Source organism: Bacillus rossius, unplaced genomic scaffold, assembly GCF_032445375.1.
Source record: "Bacillus rossius redtenbacheri isolate Brsri unplaced genomic scaffold, Brsri_v3 Brsri_v3_scf71, whole genome shotgun sequence".
NCBI classification, from domain to species: domain Eukaryota; kingdom Metazoa; phylum Arthropoda; class Insecta; order Phasmatodea; family Bacillidae; genus Bacillus; species Bacillus rossius.
Window position 1 is genome coordinate 2,501 of NW_026962931.1, and position 15,000 is coordinate 17,500.

The window sequence follows — 15,000 nt, forward strand, 5'->3', positions numbered from 1 at the left end:
GACATTCTGTTTTAGTTTTTCAACTCGCAAGTTTGCGGAATCCTGTCTGGCCTGGACTAGGTTGAGGTATATTGGGCAGAGTTTTGAATTTCCCTCATGAATACCTTTCCCTTTGCAATTTGCGCAATTAGGGTTTTTATCGAGATGTGGACAGGCGGCGTGAGTATGGGGCCCGGCGCAGTGTTGACAACGTGTCGCCAGGCGGCAGAAGTTTTTGGTGTGCGAAAACTGCCAGCAGTTTTTGCACTGGGCGACATCAGATACTCGTTTTTTTATACTGAGTAACGACTACTCTCGTCATGTTGATCACAGATAGTGTCGTGAGAGGCGGCAGGGTGTCGTTCTTGCTAGCCGTTACGCAGAAGCGGGGAAGGGGCTCCTCCCAGGAGTGAGTTGGGTCGACAGGGTCAGTGGTTCGTGCCTTGAATTGGTAAACGTCCAGGACTGAATACCCGCGCGCCTCGAGGTCCTCTTTGATTGCGGCTGTGGGAGTCTGCTTTGGCATTTTAATTACCACTTTTTGTGGCAGCTCTGAGGCCGTGCTGAAGGTGTAGAATGGTATAGGGGCCGATTCAAGATACTGTTTAATCAGGTGGTATGCCTGCTCGGTCTCGCACGCGATCTGAAGCCCCTCCCGCACAAGGGCTAGTTGTGCGCCGCCAGGGGCCAAGGCTCGCACGCGAGTGACGAGCTGGTTGTAAAGACTGGTATCAGGTACTACCAGCCTCAGAGCGTGCTTGTTAATTCGCTTGGCGCGCGGGGTGGCAGGCTGTGCTGCTGTGCCCTGTGTGCCTGTGGGGCCTGCAATGTTCGGTGATGAAAAATTCTGTGCGGTCGCAACTGCGGATGCAGGCTCACGTGTAGTAGCGCCGTGTGTGGACTGAGTTGCGGGAGATGTTGAATCTAGAGCTGACCCTGCCGTGGGGGTGGAGGGGGGGCCCGCTGTGTCAGCGAGCGGCTCGTAACGGTTCGAGACCGCAAGGGGCCGCGGCGTGGTCGCCTGCGGAATTTTCCGTTGTCTTTTGGTTTCGTGTTGCCATCCTTGGGTATTCTCGGGGTGCTCCCTGTCCATCCTTGCACTGTCTCGTAAAAATGCTGCGTACAATTCCGCTGATACTGTCATGGAATTAACCGAGGTCCTGGAGGTAACAGAATCGCAGTCTGAGTCGGGGTATGTGCCTGTGTCCATGGTTGCGTCCGTGTTGTCCTGGGAGGAAACGATTAAATTTATGGTGCCGTGCCTAACGGACTGAAAACTGCCGCCAGGATAGGCTGCGCCGGGTGGTGTTTTGTCTGGCATGGACTTGGCTGGGGGTCCCTGCTCGCTCATTCCGCCAACCCCCCTCAGGGCCGGCCCTAAGGCCCGGTCGCGGGAGGGGCAGGAAGCCACGGGTGTGTCCTGTGTTCGGTGTTCTTTAGGGGCAGTCTGAAGAAAGTGTTGTAAATCTATTACGCTGTAAGAGGACTCGCCGCTGACCCAAACGGGCTAGGCTCGAGGTGGCCGTTCGGGATTTATAACTTCCCTCAGGCCGGCTGTCACTCTTGTGTCCGCGAGCTAAGAATCGAAGCGATGCGCAGAGAGGAGGCAGGGCCGCACTCCGACGATGCTCTCGACTCGGTAGCTGTGATGGAAGTGCTGCTGCTCGGCCGCCTCTGTCGTTAGTTTCTATGGATCGACTTCTGTGCTGTGATTGGCTGTTCTCGCCAGCCAATGGAGATGCCGGGCCAATCGCAGTGCACCACAGCTTTAACAAAACTGTTGAAATTTTTACAGCACGCGCAGACGGACCACGATGGCGCGCACGAAGCAGACGGCTCGTAAATCTACTGGAGGCAAAGCGCCGCGCAAGCAGCTGGCCACCAAGGCGGCTCGCAAGAGCGCGCCGGCCACGGGGGGAGTGAAGAAGCCACATCGCTACCGCCCTGGCACTGTCGCGCTGCGAGAAATCAGGCGCTACCAGAAAAGTACCGAGCTGCTTATCCGCAAGCTGCCCTTCCAGCGCCTGGTGCGAGAGATCGCCCAGGACTTCAAGACAGACTTGCGCTTCCAGAGCTCGGCCGTCATGGCGCTGCAGGAGGCCAGCGAGGCTTACCTGGTGGGGCTCTTCGAGGACACCAATTTGTGCGCCATCCACGCCAAGAGGGTCACCATCATGCCCAAGGACATCCAGCTTGCCCGGCGTATCCGTGGCGAGCGTGCTTGAGTTCCTTGCCATTTTTTTTGCAAGGGGGAAAAAAAAAACAGCCCTTATTAGGGCTAAAAATAACTGTCAAATTTGAAAGGAAAACAGTTGTCTGGCTTTTTGTACCTATTAGCTGTCGTTGACCTTTACCCAGCCAATAATATATTACATTAATAAGAATTTGGAAAAACACAGTTATAGTGTCTGTGTTTTGAGGTGGTTGTTTATATTGTACACAAAAGATTTGCACACAATGCAATGTATTCTGCATAGGAAATAAAAACTCTTCAAACAGTGCCTGTCTGCAGTAGCAGCACCATCAGCAGCAGCAGCAGCAGCAGCAGCAGCAGCAGCAGCAGCAGCAGCAGCAGCAGCAGCAGCAGCAGCAGCATAAAGTTCACCATTAATACCCTGAGACCTAATCCTTACAAAAAAAATATGTGTGTGTGTGTGTGTATATATGTGTATATATATATATATATGCTGAAATAAGAGTGAGATGTTTGTAAGACGTTTTCCTGCTTAAAAACTTTAAATAATTTTGCACCTAAACTATACACACAATGTAATTGATAAATTTCTTTATTTATTTATTTATTTCCCCCGCTTCAAATACCATAAGAAATTTTTTAACCAGAATTTTACCTAACGGCAGAGGTGTGGCTATAGGAGGCAATGATTGCAACAACTGATACCTTCATGACTAGTATTGTTGGCCCTTAGAAGGGCCGATAAGGTGGTACAGTGCCACAGAAAGTGCCAGCGGTCCTGCTGGCATCTTCATTTCCGCTTTGGGGCTGCTTTCTTGGGCGACTTGCTCTTTGGGGCAACCTTCTTTGGCTTTGGAGCACGGGGTTTCTTCGTGGGAGGTTTGGACACCTTTTTTGCCTTTGAAGGTGCCTTCTTGGGCTTGGGGGTTGCAGCTGCTGCCTTTTTTTTCTTTTCTGCTGTAGGCGGAGTCTTCTTGACTGGTTTCTTGCCCACCGCTGCCTTCTTGGCTACGGATCGCTTCTTTTCCTTAGGGGCAGCTGCACCACGCTTGCCGCTTGGAGCCTTGGGCTGGTCCGGAGCACCGGTGGTCCCTGAAGCCAGCTTGAAGGAGCCAGACGCACCCTTGCCTTTGGTTTGGACAAGCTCGCCGCTAGCCACTGCTGCCTTCAAGTATTTCTTGATGAAAGGTGCCAGCTTTTCCGCATCTACTTTGTAGGTAGAGGCGACGTATTTCTTGATGGCTTGCAGTGATGAGCCGCCCCTTTCCTTGAGGCTCTTGATCGCAGAGGCCACCATTTCAGATGTGCGCGGGTGCGCGGGCTTGGCTCGTGGCTTCTTCGACGCAGCCTTGCCTTTCTTCGGGGAAGCTGCCTGTGATGGGGCAACAGCTGGTGCTGCAGTCGCTGCTGCGGTATCTGCCATGACGAGACTGATCCTACAGAATGCAAGAGCAAAGTGAAAATAAAACTCTGCAAATATCTGGTTACCCAATTTTCTGGTTGCGGACGGTTCAGAAAATTCTCGATGCCTTGCTCACGTAGGGAGCAGCGCACTTTGGACAGCGAAAGTAATGTAGGGCTTCTTTAGCACTGATTTTTCAATGTTTTCTAAATGTCAGCAGTCTACGATGACATAATGGGCAGTTCCACTAATAGTGTAATTTTTTTATGGCAGCTGCACTGTTTAATTTGCACTGCGAGCTGTTTAAATTTACTGCTACACCAAACAGGGAACTTTTCATTTGCAGATGTTATTCAAGGAATCAAATACGTAATTTGTGCTGGAATCACTTGAAAATGGTTAAATTAACTTAGGTATACTTTAGTGTATAGTATGCTGAAAATGTGGAGATAATTTCATGAAGGCTGTTTGCTGTGGAAGCACTAGCAAATCACCTTGTTCAGTGCCACCTGGAATGGCTTTCTTCGTGCACCTCCAAGGATGATGTGATTATTATTGTGAGTAAATTTTGTTTACATTTTCATTGTGTGAATAATAAAACTTTTAACTGTACACACAACAAGCATTTCACTTGGATCTGATGCATTCTCAAGAGTGCAGTTTCTGTTTAGCTTTTAAAACTGGCTGCCCTTCAATTCACTCAAGGTGCAGATGCAAGTTGCTGATGAAGTATTCCACACACATGCTACATTGGAGAAATATTTTAATAAAAATTAAAACTCTTGCAGGATTTCGAATAAAAACTATCCTATTTATCCCTTCTATGTTTTGGTACTGCGAAATTGAGAGAGGTAAGTAAGTTGTGAGGTTATTTTTACTTGCTTGCATGTGAGGTTAGCAGAGCAAAAATATTTTTGAAATTGCAGATACATGGTCACTTTATTTCGTTGCAAACATTTATAAGCTCGTAATCTTATTTAAAGTCTCCATACTTAATGCGTTTGGAAAACCTTCTTTCTCTCAATTTTACAATGGAACAAAATTTTACTTGTATGTGTACATTAATTCCATCTCTAAATGATGTAGGTTTACGCACCGAGATCAGGTACATTGTAGAGAGAAAAACACACGAGTACCTGCTTATTTTGAAGTTTTAATGAGTATATTAAAAAAAAAAAAAAAAAAACGATAAAAATATAATTGAAAAAGTATATTATTCACGTATTTTTGAGGATGAGGGGAGGGGGTGTTTTTGTCCGATGGTCGTTTATCTTTAAAGAAATTTCCGTTGGACCTGTGCGTTCTTGCTCTGCCAATTCTCGAAAAATGAAATATTTTAAGTCGTCTTTTATGTGCTAACTTCATTATATTTGGCTGCATTCGTATTTTTATTAGTTTTGAAACATTCATGTCACGGAAAATAATCATAAACCAGGACAAAAACGTTTTGACTAAATGTTCTAGGTTGGTTGTAAAACATTTTCTTATTTTATTTCACATCGGAAACATCTGTTAAGTTGTAAGCTTTGTAATGAATGCGACAGTCACTTGTTCGCTGAAGTGTTTGTTTAAGAAATTAGTATTGTAAATTTGTTTATGGTCTTGTTAAATGAAATTTTAAGTGAAATCATTTGGGAAAACAGAGGCTACAGGAATTTTCAACACAACTTGATGACCGACGTTGTGACTAGTGTGGGAGTGTGTGCTCGTGTAAATATCAATTTTTCTTACTCCTCGTGCCGGTCAACAGGAAAACAGCGAGTGTGTTATCTCATCGCGGGCGTGTGATTGCGTGTGGTAAATTGTGCTAGGTTAATTACCGCAAAACTCCACTGTGTGCAAATATGTAGTGTGTCGCTGTATGCAAATATTTGGTATGTCTTTTTTTTTTTTTTTTTTTTTTCAGGCAATACACACTTTGAATTTTACACAATTTCGATGCTGCAACCTAAGTGTATACATGCGAATAGGATTGCTTAAATGAAAAAGTAAAGTAGGAGGTAAGTGCAAATGTTTCCAGGAGGTTATGCACACACAATCTATTTTATGAATTAATAGTTATTATCTAAGAAAATGATAGAAGATTATAAATAATGTGTGCAGAATAATACAGAATTTGCATGTTACACAAAAAAAAATATATATATATATTCCAAATATTGTTAGCAAAATGCACCTAGATTAGTGAGCTGGATTTTTTTTTTTTTTTTGTATTTTTGTTCTGTTGATCCCACGTGGAGTCAAGGCTCCGGGATATAGAACATGTATGTGCAGACAATTAATATTTACATGATGCAAGTTACCAAGAAAAAAAATTTCAAAAAAAAAAAATACATAACATGTTACACAATTTAACTTTATGCAAAACATGAAGCAGCTGTTATCACAAGTCCATTCAACAAATTAACAGTTCAATTTCTCTATTATCAATCAAATTAAAGAATAGCTTCAGAGGGTAGGTAGGATATACTAGAAGAATTTTTTTTACTGTTTTTTTTTTTAATACTGGTAAATTGTTTTAGTTATTTTCTGTGATATTAAGTTGTAAAGTTTTACTCCCAAGTAATTTAGTCCATTTTCAAATCGCCTAGTGTTATGTTCAACTATCCTCAATTTACTAGCATTTCTGGTGTTATACCTATGTGCGAATATCTAAAAAAAAAAAAAAAAAAAAAAAATAATAATTTTTTTTTTCTTCTTTTTCTTAAGAATGAATAAAAAGTTTCTAGAACGTATTCATTTATGGCAGTCAGGACTTTAAGTTTTTTGAATTTTGGTCTGCAGTTAGATGATTTTTTATCTTTTGTTATTATTCTAATAGCTCCTTTTTTTTTTTTTTCCCCCAATGTTATATGGCAGAAAGAGTAGAGCTATGGCTACTGTGACATCATGCATTGATGGGAAGGTTATTGTTGGATAACAAAAATTTAGATGATATAATTTTTATTTTTTTCCATACACAACACATTGCAGGTACAATTTTACAGGTTACAGCTGTACCACCTCTAGTATTGCTGCCGACCATCCAACAAATGAGCACACTAAACAGGCATTGATGACATTGTTATCAACGTCTTTTTGAATCTCTCATTATTATACATAACTGCCCACTGAAACAGAGAAACTTCAAAATAGGTGTGTGTGTGTGTGTTTATATATATATATATATATATATATATATATATATATATACATATATACATACATACATACATACATACATACATACATACATACATACATACATACATACATACATATACACTTATCTATTTATTTTTTCACTTTGAATTTTGTATGAGGTATACACATGCAAAGATTCACAGCTGCTGCTGGGTGGGTGAGTGAGTGAGTGATTGATTGATTGATTGATTGATTGATTGATTGATAGAGAGTGAGTGTGTGTGTGTGTGTGTGTTAGGGGGGGGGGGGGGGAAATGTGGTGATTGTGGGGGAAAAAAAAATTTAAAATTGAAATTTTTAAAAAAAAATTTTTTTCTGTAGGGTGCAAAATAGTAGTGCCAACGGCACGTGGTGTTCCCAAGCGGTCACCCATCTAAGTACTAACCACGCTCGACGATGCTTAACTTCGGTGATCGGACGAGAACCGGTGTGTTCATCGTGATATGGCCGTTGGCAATGATATAGATGTTTTTTTTTTGCAGTTTGTATTTGCCACTCGAAATAGCTATACCAGGTGTGATTGTTACAAACAACAGGAGAAATCGTGTAATGAACACTCTTTTACTTCCCCCCCCCCCCCCCCCCCCCCCCTCCCCACACACAACACCCACCACCCTCACCATCCCAACCACCAAAGCCCTCTTCAAAATACACTCTCACACACACACACAAACCCACACTCTATAACTGATGAACATTACCATAACTTCTTAAAGCCATTAGATAATATTTAACTCAAGAAAGGTATTGTGATATGTTTAAAGAAAGAAAGGTGAAACCTTTAACTTTACCAGCAGGTATTAGTATCACTGAGGTATCTTCTAGGTTGTAGCAGCAATAGTAGTAATAATAATAAAATTAAATAAGGTAATAAAAAAGAAAAGTTATACATGTGATCAAATCATGAATGTATAAAACTGGAATGAATTTAAATTTTTTTTATTTTTCTTCATAGGCTGTTTTGAAATTGATGAGTAAGTGCCTCTTCTTTTAAATTTTTTAATGCTGAACACTGTTACATAAGAGATGAATGTTTAGAAAATTTAAAAAAAAAAAAAAGCTAGCCCAGCCCCCTCCCCCCCTCACACAAAATCCAAACAAAAAAAAAAACACCCTCCTTCAAAACATCACATAATCATCCAGCCAGCAGTGCAGACGAGAAATTTGCACTCGGGGCCGCCATTTTGACGATAAATTCTTGCATGGCACACCAAAGGTAGGAAAGAATTTAAAAAAATAAAAATAATGGGCGAGCACCCTCGCGTCTGCCTGTAGAAAATGAAGTTAAAAGTAACATAACCTAAAGACAGGCACACACTAGGGTGCTCCCAGGCGGTTGAGAAATTTTTTCCCGCCAAAAGACTTATATATATTATTTATTTTACTGTTTTTGGCAGGGGGCTATGTCGGTCTGTGTGCAAAGTAGTTCCTACTCCCGCCGCCAGGAGCGCGCGCGGTGGGTAGCGATGTTGTTTTTTCTGCTTTCATTTGTTTATTATTTAGAGGGTTAATGCTATGTAAATGTACGCAAGTTTGGTTATGTGTCGGTAGTTGTGCGAGATTTAATTTCCGAAACGAAATTTGACTTTCATCGGCCTGCATTTCTCACTTATTCGGAAAATACATGTGTGTTTATGTATGTATAATAATCGAGTGATTTTGTAATAATTTGGAAGTTTTGTTTGCGTGTGCGATGTGGGGAAGAAAAGGTGTGCACACGAGTCCTAGGGCTATATTTTTTTTTATTGCGAAATATTTACTTCATGTGGTGAAAAATTTTAAATTATTTGTGATGCAAGTGAAATTTTTTTTTTTTTTTCAGTTGGGTGATGTGTTTGTCCTCGTTTGTGTGCAAGGAAGCAAACATGCTGAAGGTAAGGGGCCATAAATGACACTTTAAAATATTAGTTTACCATTAATTTTGGTTAAATATTAAATTGCCATATAAGTAAAATCATGTCAACTGTTGTATTCCACCCAGTATAAGCTGTTAGTAATGGGTACTTAATATAAATAGAATAAATGTAAGCATTTTCGTCTGCATGAAAATTCACTTTTTTTTTGGATCCATTTGTACTGTGGGTAGTTAAATAGTACATTATGTTGTTTTTACTTCGAAGTACAAAACATCTTGTGCATGATTGCAAATTCAAACGCAGTTAAGCATAATATGAATTCGAATTATGTGTGTGTGTGTGTGTGTGTGTGTATATATATATTTTTTTTTTTTTTTTTTTTTTTTACTGTGTCCAGTTTTAGCACAAATGGAATTATTTTCAAAGTGAATCGATGCAACTGGTCTTTGCCATTAATATTGATATATGATCTAACTAAATTAAATAGAAAGGATTTTTTTATTTATTTTTTTATATATATAAATATATTTGTAGCAATGTACTAATGACCACAGAAGTAAGCAAAAAAAAAAATATATATATATATATCTCAGCCAGTAAACCATGCGTCTTAAAGACTTTTTTTAATGAAAATATTTCTGCCTTGGTTAAGCTTACATTTACTATCATAGGGATTGAGGGAATTGTAGAACAGCAGCAGAAGCATTTCCTTTCATGATCATGTTCTTGGTCCTGAAAAGGACCGTTTATGTAAGCATGTGCACACCAGACCTGCTCACTTGGAGCTGGTGTATTTGGTGACAGCCTTGGTGCCCTCGCTGACAGCGTGCTTGGCCAGCTCCCCGGGCAGCAGCAGTCTCACGGCCGTCTGTATCTCGCGGCTGGTGATGGTGGAGCGCTTGTTGTAGTGGGCGAGGCGGCTGGCCTCTGCCGCGATGCGCTCGAAAATGTCGTTCACGAAACTGTTCATGATGCTCATGGCCTTAGATGATATGCCAGTGTCCGGATGAACTTGCTTCAACACTTTGTAGATGTAGATTGCGTAGCTTTCCTTCCTCTTGCGCTTCTTTTTCTTGTCGCCCTTCGAGATGTTTTTCTGGGCCTTGCCCGCCTTTTTGGCTGCCTTACCGCTCGTCTTGGGGGGCATCGTAGGTCTGAGCTGTGCCGCTGTCGCTAGATGAGTGAGACGGGAACTGAATTTTTTTCGTGAAAAGTTTTCTTGGCTTCTTGTTGCGCGACCAATCGGAGCGCTCCGCGGCTCGTGATTGGTCGCGCTCCGCGGAGGGACGTGTAACAAAAGTAATTTCCAGCGGCCGGGGCGCCACTTTCTCGTAGGTTGCGGACCAGTGTACAGCTTCTTCCTGGTAGCTTGTGTTTTGGTTCGATTTCTTGTGTTCAGTGGTGATTTGTGCATCGAAGTGCTATATTTCGACATCTACGTACCTTCAGGCATCAGCACAGGTGTTTGTGCGTCGGGGCTCTGCCTAGTTACATTTTAAACTGTGTTTCTTACTTCGTGTTACTATGTAAACATTCTGCTTCGTCGGTGATGGATCGATTGTGAGTGTGGGAGTATCGATTCTGTCGCTTTGTGCTTACCTGCAACCAAGATGGCCGACAAAGACACTTTATCATTTCCATTGGGGCAACCTCCACTTTCGCCTCTTCCACCTCGCTCCCAGGGTGCGAATAAATTTTGGGCGACTCCTGGTCGGCATTCTGCTCATGCGGTTTCGTCCTCTTCCGATTCTGATGACGCTTCGCCTCCTGGTAGCCCTGTTGAGAGGAAGCCTGCCAAAATATCGAAGGATGCGGCAAAGGCTATTGTATCTCGCCACTGGTTTGCCTCTCAGCGCCCGAACGACGATGGTGGTAGCACGCCTTCTTCACGCGCCATTGCCCGGGCCGATCTACACAAGTCCCGGCGCACCCAGCTGGACTCCACTTTGGCGCTGAAGCGCCATGCTGGCTCTTCAGTTGATGCCACAATTGACGCCGTGGCCCGGGGCTGCGCTCCTGCTGCTTCCACTTCGCGGGTGCCATCCTGGCCGGACGATTTGCACCGCATCGACTCTGACGGCCCTGGTGTGAGCCCGCGGCGTCGGGGCTCGCTCCCCGATGTCCATTTGCTCCACCAGGTTGAGGAGACCTGGCGCAGCCTCGCCGCCGGTGCGCCCCTGCCTGGCTCTACTGCCGGTGGGCCCATCTCCAGTTGCCCGGGGCCGTCCACTGATGGCGTCGGTGCTGCCATGGCGTCGGCGCAGGCGGCTTCGGGCTCCCTGTCCCGGGGACCGCGCCGGTCTGCTGTGGCGGACCCTGGCGTGCCTGGCCTGGCCGTCGGTGTCCCTCGTGGCTGTCCCGGGGCTGCCTCTGACACTGCGTCTGTGCCGGGTGTCCTGGCGGCGGCCGACCGTGTTGTCCCGCCGGCCCAGCCTGGTCTTCCTTCGACGCCTGCGCCTGCTGTGGCCCCTCGCCCGCCCGGGCTGTCACCGGATAGTGGTACTGCGCCACGGCGCATTCCGCCAATTGTTGTCAATACCAAACTGAATGTTGACGCCATTCGCGGGAACCGGTCGCTGCGGCAGAAGCTGCAGGGGAACTTCACCGTGGACTATCTTCGGGGCTATCCACGCTATCACCCCACAAGCCTGCACGACCGGGAGGCCCTGCTGACGTATTTCCGGGACCATGGCATCCCTTGCCACACGTTTCCATTGGGTCGGAAGACTTCACCCCGGATTGTCCTGGCGGGTCTCCCCTCCGAGACTTCCCAGGACTCGGTCCTGGAGGAACTGCGTGCCGTTGGGGTGCACCCCGAGTCGCTCCGGCCCCTCACTTCGGAGCGCGAGCTCCACCGGGGCTTCATCAGATTTCTCGTGGTCCTCGCAGATGCCGCGCAGGTCGCCAAGGCCCGAGCAGTCCGGCACCTAGCTGGCCTCACCGTCCAATGGGAGGAGTTCCGGGGCACGGCGCGGCCTCTTCAATGCCACCAATGCCAGAGGTGGGGACACCACGCGGCGGACTGTGGAAATCCCTTCCGCTGTCTCCGCTGCACCCAGCACCACGTCCGCGGGTCCTGCCCGAAGCTACCCGACGAGCCTCCGCAGTGCGTGAACTGCTCGGGGCCACATCCGGCGAATGCTCGTACCTGCCCCACTTACGTGCAGTTCATCGAGGGGCAGCTGCGTCGCCAGGGACCAAAGCCTCGTCCGCCGGGCCAGGACGCCTCTGCGGCGCCTCCTCGGCAGCCCCGTGCTCCGCTTCAGTTCCAGCGCCGGCCGCACGAGGACATGTTCCCGCCGCTCCCTTCGTTCTCTCTTCCGTCATGCCCCTCTGCCGTTTCCTACGCTGGGCTAGTGGCTGGCCAACCTGCGGCGCGTTCCCCGTGCCCACCTTTGGCCCCGGTCCCCCCTGCGCCCCAGCTACCCTCTCTCTTTTGTTCCGTGCCTGGTCCACCTCCAGTTGACTCTTCTTCTGTCTTGTTGCGCGCCCCTCCTCCTGCTCCCACCACTGCTGCAGGTGTTTCGCCTTCCCTCGCTCCTCCCGGCCTGGTGCAGCCGGCGTGTCCCCCGGTGTCGCGAGCGCCTTTGGACTCGAGGGCTGAGGAGGGCTCGCGGGCTGTGCAGCTGCCCGCTGCTTCCTCCCTCGCTGCAGCTCCTGCTCCGGCTCCTGCCCCCCTGCCAGTCCCTTCGGACTGCCCCCCCGCGTCTGTCCCCCCTTCTGATTCCTCTCTGCCGCCTTCCGTGCGCCCTCCGCCCGTGTTCCCGGCTTCCGCTCCCTTTCCTGTGTTTTTTGAGACTTTCAATTGGCTCGCCCGGCTGAATCTCCTCCCGTGGCTGCCGTTCTTTGCCGATGCCATCTTCCGCATCTCTCAGGCTCCTACCCCTCTTCTCCAGGCCGACATTTATTTCCAGTCCATTTTCCACTTCCTCCGGACTGTGCTCCCAGCAGCTTAAGTTTGTCCTCTGGAATGCCCGGGGCATTCGAGCGAAGCTGGGGGACTTCCGGCACTTCCTGTCCACTGAACGGCCTGCCCTTGTCCTTCTCTCTGAGACATGGCTCAAACCCGATCTCCCCTTCTCCGTGCCTGGGTACGTCATCTATCGCTGGGACCGGGACACTCGTGGGGGTGGTGTTGCTCTCCTCATCCTGTCTACCCTCCCGCACCATCAGCGCGCGCTGCCCCCCCTCCGCAATGCCGAGGCGGTGGCGGTGCGTCTCCATCTGGATCCTCATCCTCTCACTGTGTGCTCCGTCTATCTCCCTGAACATGGTCCCTTCCCGGCAGACGACTTGCGTGCTCTCTTCCATCTGGACGCGCGCGTGGTCGTGGGCGGGGATTTCAATTGCCGGCATCGCGCTTGGGGCTGTGTGTCCACGAGCAATCGGGGCACTCAGCTTCAGCGCCTCGTTCAGGGTTCCCCCCGTCTCGCCATTCACGCTCCCCCCTCATTCACTTTCATTCCATGTCACGTCCGGCAGCGGCCGAGTGTCCTCGACCTCCTCCTTTCTGTTGGACAGGTGGCTGTGTCGGGGCTCGAGGCCCGGGCCGAGCTCACGTCAGATCACACCCCTGTCGTTGGTTTCGTTCGTACCGATTCTCTCCCCCTCCATGGACCCCGCCCGTGGTTCGACTTCAGTCGTGCAGATTGGGGTGCCTACCGGTCTCATCTGGATGGGCACCTCGATCTGCACTTCCATGTCGCTTCCCCGCAGCAGCTCGATGAGCGCGTGCACGTTTTCAGTGATGCTGTGCTCGCGGCTGCTGGCGCCACCATTCCTCTCCGCTCCACTGTCATTCGTGGCACTCCCTTTCCTCCCTACCTTCGACACTTCATCGCGGCCCGCGACGCCGCGCGGCGGCGGTGGCAGTCGTCCCGCGCCGCTGCTCGTTGGCTCGACTATGTGCACCTGCGGGCGCGGTGCCGGGCGCTCACTGAGGAGTGGCTCGCGGCGGAGCGGGTCCGTAAAGTGTCTTCCCTCTCCTTCCAGTCGGGGTCCATATTCCGGTACGCGCGGAACCTTCGTGCCACGCCGTCCATCATCCCGCCCCTGGGTGGGGGGCCGCAGGGCCTTTGCGAGTCCCCTGCCCAGAAGGCGGAGCTGCTGGCGGATTCATTTCACTCGTCATTCACCCCTCGTATTCCCCCTGGGGTGGTTTCCCTCCTTCCCACTCATTACACCCCGCCTCCTCCGCCCGCACCCGGTGACATCCGTCTGTCTACCCCGGGGGAAATTCATTCCATTATCACGCACCTTCGTGTCACAACTGCTCCTGGGCCAGATGCCATTCATCCACGGCTCGTCTTCTCCCTGTCTCGGAAGGCGACCGTGTACCTCACCAAGCTTGTCAACGGTATTCTCCTCACGGGTCATTTCCCCACTGCGTGGCGGGCTGCGATCGTCGTCCCCATTCCGAAGCCGCGTGCCAATGCTCATCTTCCTTCGGGCTACCGGCCCATCAGTCTCCTGTCTGTCCTTTCAAAAGTGGCCGAGAGAGTCCTCCTCCGCCGGCTGGAGCATCATCTCACCCCTCTCGGTCCCCTTCCATCATTTCAATTCGGGTTTCGGCGCGGGCTGTCGGCTCAGCACGCCGTGGCGCGCGTCGTGGACCAGATCACCGCCGGTTTCACCTCTTTTCAACACTCTGGTATCATCCTCCTCGATCTTTCGAAGGCCTTCGATACTGTCAACCATCACGCGCTCCTCATCAAGTTGGCATATCAGGGCTTCCCTCCTGCCCTCATTCACATTATTTACAACTTTCTTTCACATCGTTCATTTTGTGTCCGTGTCTCTCATGTCGTTTCGCAGTCCCGCGTCATCCCTGCTGGCGTCCCTCAGGGTGCCATCCTGTCCCCCCTCTTGTTCTCCCTCTTCACTTCTGACATCCCTACTCCTCCGCATTGTTCTCTCACCTTGTACGCTGATGACACCGCCATTGTCACATCATCTCGTCACGTCGCGGACGTTCCCGTCCGCCTTACGGCGGCGGTTGCATCCATCACCTCGTACTACCATTCTTGGGGAATCCTGGCGAATGCCGGCAAATCGCAGGCGGCGTTTTTCACCCGCCGCTTCCCCCGCCCCCCGCCCCCTGTTGTTTCACACGGTGTTCCGATTCCCTGGTCCCCGGTGGTGACGTACCTGGGTGTCCGTCTGGACTCCGGCCTGCGGTGGGGGGCCCACATCACCGAGTCAATTTCCTCGGCCAGGCGTGCCCTCCACGCGTTGGCCCCTCTCCTCCGTCCGGCGTGTCCTCTCCCGGTTCCCATCCGGGTCAACTTGCTCCGGCTCTACGTCTTTTCTATACTCCTTTACTGCTCTCCCGTCTGGGCGCACGCCTCCCCAACTACCTTCCGCTCTCTTCATATCTTCTTTCATTC

At 48.8% G+C, this 15,000-nt stretch overlaps 1 non-coding gene across 1 annotated transcript; it reads right to left on the bottom strand.

The window, feature by feature from the left end:
* Positions 1 to 7,094: 7,094 nt before the first annotated feature.
* LOC134545397 (5S ribosomal RNA) lies at positions 7,095 to 7,213 on the bottom strand. Its single transcript, XR_010078513.1, has one exon. It is a non-coding gene; the product is annotated as a 5S ribosomal RNA (ribosomal RNA).
* Positions 7,214 to 15,000: the final 7,787 nt, after the last annotated feature.